Raw genomic sequence first — 5,236 nt, 5'->3', positions numbered from 1 at the left:
CCATAAACCAGGAACTTTTTCTGGTCTCCCACATGGGTCAGGGGTTCAACAACATGGGGCATCTTCCACAGCTTTCCAAGGCTATTAGCAGGGAGCTGGATCAGAAATGGAGGTACCAGGATTCAAAATGGTACCCATTTGGAATGCTTGCTTTGCAGGCAGTAGCTTTACATGCTATGCCACAATGCCAAGCCCTATATTGATCTTGTACCTAGCAATCTGTGTCATTTCATTTTTCAATAAAGGTCGAGGCATCATAGTACCTGATTCAAAGCATATTACAAAGTTTCAGTAATAACATAAAATTGTCAAATAGATCAATGGAAGAAAATAAAATGTCCAGAAATCACTTCATGTGCATTCAGGCAACTGATTTTTGACCAAAGTTCCATAGAATGAACATTTAAAAAGGGGTAGTTTTTTCAATAAACAGTTCTTCAAAACTAAAGTGTGTGTGTGTGGTATTAACCTCTCATTATATATAAAATCAACTCAAGGTGGATCAAAAACCTAAATTTAAGATTTTAATCTCTGGCTCTGAACTTTCTGAAAGAAAATATAGGGGGAAACTCTCCAAGATATTTGTGTAACATGATGACTTCTTGGATAAGACCCCCAAAACACTGACAAATGAAGAACTAGACAAATGAATTTATATCAAACTCAGAAGCTTCTGCACAGCAAAAGAAGCAATCAGGGAGTTAAGAGAAGTCTGAAAAATTGGGAGAAAATATTTGCAAGCTCCAACAAAAGATTAATATGAGAGTATATCCGTAACTCAAAAATCAATCCAGTCTAAAAATGAGCAAAGAGGGGCTGGCACTGTGGCACAGTAGGTTAACACCCTGGCCTGAAGTGCCAGCATCCTATGTGGATGCCAATTCAAGACCCAGCTGCTCCATTTCCAATCCAGCTCTCTGCTATTGGCTGGGAAAGCAGTGGAAGATGACCCAAGTCCTTGGGCCCCTGCACCCATGTGGGAGACCTAGAGGAAGCTTCTGGCTCCTGGCTTCAGATGGGCACAGCTCCAGCCATTGTGGCCAATTGGGGAGTGAACCATTGGATGGAGGACCTCTCTCTCTCTCTCTGAATCCCTGCCTCTCCTCTCTCTGTGTAACTCAGACTTTCAAATAAATAAATACATATTTAAAAAATGAGCAAAGGACCTGAATAGACTGTTCTCAAAAGTATAAATGCAAATGATCAACATACATACTCACACACACATATATGCTCAATAATGTTAGCTATCAGGGAAGTGCAAATTAATATCACTTCACCCTTATCACAATGAATATTATCCAAAAAGGAGAGAGCAATAATATGCTGGTGAGGATATAGAAAAAGTATAATTTTATACACTGATATCAGGAGTGTACTTTATACAGTCACCATTGAAAACAATATTGAGATGTCCTAGAAATCTAGATATAGAATTTCCATATGATCCAATGATCCCAACACTGAGTATTATCCAAAATATTTAAACTCATTGTATCAAAGAGATTCTGCTCTACCATGTTTATAGCAGAACTGTTCACAATAATGAAAATATGGAATCAACCAAATATGCTTAATAAGATGAATGGATAAAGAAAATGGGATATATATTCACAATGAGCTATTATTCAACTATAAAAAGAATGAAGTCCTGTCATTTGTAGCAAAATGGGTGCTACAAATAGAGAACATAACATTGAGTGAAATAAGCCAGACTCAGAGACACAAAAACTGCTTGTTCTCCTTTGCATGTGGAAGTTAATATTAAAAGAAAAAGTTATTCTGAACACAGAATGTTAATTGACAGACTCTGGGCTGGGTGGAAGAGATAAAAGAAATTTGGATTAAAAAGTTTAGAAATTGAGCTGTGGTTCATTAATTGTGATAAGTATATAAGTATAATGATATGAGATATTATTAGGGGATAAGGGGCCAGAGGTATGGGGAAATTTGTAATGTACCACAAAAATCTTGAGGGAAAGATATCTATATCTGGAAATATTCTATTAGAACCTTTAAAAATCAAAGCTAAAGTTAAAATTCCATAAAGTCCAGAAAAAGTAAAAAAAAATTGAAAATGATGAATTATCAAATGAGTCTAAGATATTTCTAAAAATATGTGTAAAATATGGTAGCCAGGAACAGTTGTAGTATTGTGATGGCCATGGGATTCTACTGCTAAGATTGACTTGCACTAGGATGTTAATATACAGGTATTAGTATTAACTACAATTTATAAAACAGATGAAAAAGCATGCAGATGATATGAAATAAATAAATGAAGATCACTTTGAAAGATGTGAGCAATTTTGTAGGAGCAATATAGAGTGACCAACAGATAAATGAAATTGTTGAAAACTAAATAATTACAATATATTTTTTTTAAACTTTTATTTAATGCATATAAATTTCCAAAGTACGACTTATGGATTACAATGGCTTCCCCCCCATACCGTCCACCCACCCACAACCCTCCCCTTTCCCACTCCCTCTCCCCTTCCATTCACATCATGATTCATTTTCGATTATCTTAATATACAGAAGATCAGCTTAGTATACATTAAGTATGGATTTCAACAGTTTGCTCCCACACAGAAACATAAAGTGAAAAATAATAGATGATTTTTTTAAATGATGATGAAATCAGAGCAGACCTATTGTCATGTTTAATCCCAGTGAGAGTCAAGTTGGGAATTGATAATTTCTTTTTTTTTTCTTTTTCTTTTTTTTTTTTTTTACAGAGGATCAGTTTAGTATGCATTAAGTAAGGATTTCAACAGTTTGCACCCCCATAGAAACACAAAGTGAAATATATTGTTTGAGTACTCGTTATAGCATTAAATCTCAATGTACAGCACATTAAGGATAGAGATCCTACATGAGGAGTAAGTGCACAGTGACTCCTGTTGTTGACTTTACCAATTGACACTCCTGTCTATGGCATCAGTAATCTCCCTATGCTCCAGTCATGAGTTTCCAAGGCTATGGAAGCCCTCTGAGTTCTCCGACTCTTATCTTGTTTAGACAAGGTCATAGTCAAAGTGGAGGTTCTCTCCTCCCTTCAGAGAAAGGTACCTCCTTCTTTGATGACCTGTTCTTTCCACTGGGATCTCACTCGCAGAGATCTTTTGCCAGAGTGTCTTGGCTTTCCATGCCTGAAATACTCTCATGAGCATTTCAGCCAGCTCCGAATGCCTTTATGGCTGATTCTGAGGCCAGAGTGCTGTTTAGGACATCTGCCATTCTATGAGTCTGCTGAGTATCTCACTTCCCATGTTGGATCACTCTCCCCTTTATTTATTCTATCGGTTAGTATTATCAGGTACTAGACTTGTTTATGTGCTCCCTTTGACTCTTACTCCTTTCATTATGATCAATTGTGAACTGAAATTGATCTCTTGGAATAGTGAGATGGCATTGGTACATGCCACCTTGATGGGATTGAATTGGAATCCCCTGGTATGTTTCTAACTCTACCATTTGGGGCAAGTCAGCTTGAGCATGTCCCAAATTGTACATCTCTTCCCTCTCTTATTCCCACTCTTATGTTTAACAGGGACCACATTTCAGTTAATTTTCAACACTTAAGAATAACTGTGTGATAATTACAGAATTAAACCTGTCATATTAAGTAGAACAGACAAAAAAACTACTAAGAGGGATAATGTATTAAGTTGTTCATTAACAGTCAGGGCTATGCTGATCAAGTCACCATTTCTCATAGTGTCCATTTCACTTCAGGAGGTTTCCTTTTTGGTGTTCAGTCAGTTGTCACCAATCAGGGAGAACATACGGTATTTGTCCCTTTGGGACTGGCTTATTTCACTCAGCATGATGTGTTCCAGATTCCTCCATTTTGTTGCAAATGACTGGATTTCATTGTTTCTTACTGCGGTATAGTATTCTAAAGAGTACATATCCCATAATTTCTTTATCCAGTCTACCGTTGATGGGCATTTAGGTTGGTTCCAGGTCTTAGCTATTGTGAATTGAGCTGCAATAAACATTAGGGTGCAGACCGCTTTTTTGTTTGCCAATTTAAATTCCTTTGGGTAAATTCCAAGGAGTGGGATGGCTGGGTCGAACGGTAGGGTTATCTTCAGGTTTCTGAGGAATCTCCAGACTGACTTCCATAGTGGCTTGACCAGCTTGCATTCCCACCAACAGTGGGTTAGTGTCCCTTTTTCCCCACATCCTCGCCAGCATCTGTTGTTGGTAGATTTCTGAATGTGAGCCATTCTAACCGGGGTGAGGTGAAACCTCATTGTGGTTTTGATTTGCATTTCCCTGATTGCTAATGACCTTGAACATTTTTTCATGTGCCTGTTGGCCATTTGGATTTCCTCTTTTGAAAAATGTTTATTGAGGTCCTTGGCCCATCTCTTAAGTGGGTTGTTGGTTTTGTTTTTGTGGAGTTTCTTGATCTCTTTGTAGATTCTGGTTATTAACCCTTTATCTGTTGCATAGTTTGCAAATATTTTTTCCCATTCTGTCGGTTGTCTCTTCACTGTCCTGACTGTTTCTTTGGCAGTACAGAAACTTCTCAATTTGATGCAATCCCAATAGTTGATTTTGGCTTTGACTGCCTGTGCCTCCCGGGTCTTTTCCAGAAATTCTTTGCCTGTGCCAATATCTTGAAGGGTTTCTCCAATGTTCTCTAGTAACTTGATGGTGTCAGGTCGTAGATTTAGGTCTTTAATCCATGTTGAGTGGATTTTTGTGTAAGGTGTAAGGTACGGGTCTTGCTTCATGCTTCTGCACGTGGAAATCCAATTTTCCCAGCACCATTTATTGAATAGACTGTCCTTGCTCCAGGAATTAGTTTTAGATCCTTGATCAAATATAAGTTGGCTGTAGATGTTTGGGTTGATTTCTGGTGTTTCAATTCTGTTCCATTGGTCTATCCATCTGTTTCTGTACCAGTACCATGCTGTTTTAATTACAACTGCCCTGTAGTATGTCCTGAAATCTGGTATTGTGATGCCTCCGGCTTTGTTTTTGTTGTACAAGATTGCTTTAGCTATTCGAGGTCTCTTGTGCCTCCATATAAATTTCAGCACCATTTTTTCCAGATCTGAGAAGAAGGTCTTCGGTATCTTGATTGGGATTGCATTGAATCTGTAAATTGCTTTTGGGAGAATGGACATTTTGATGATATTGATTCTTCCAATCCATGAGCATGGAAGATTTTTCCATTTCTTGGTATCCTCTTCTATTTCTTTCTTTAAGGTTTTGT

The sequence above is a fragment of the Oryctolagus cuniculus genome, chromosome 2, assembly GCF_964237555.1.
Source record: "Oryctolagus cuniculus chromosome 2, mOryCun1.1, whole genome shotgun sequence".
NCBI classification, from domain to species: Eukaryota; Metazoa; Chordata; class Mammalia; order Lagomorpha; family Leporidae; genus Oryctolagus; species Oryctolagus cuniculus.
This window is presented reverse-complemented; position numbering follows the sequence as displayed.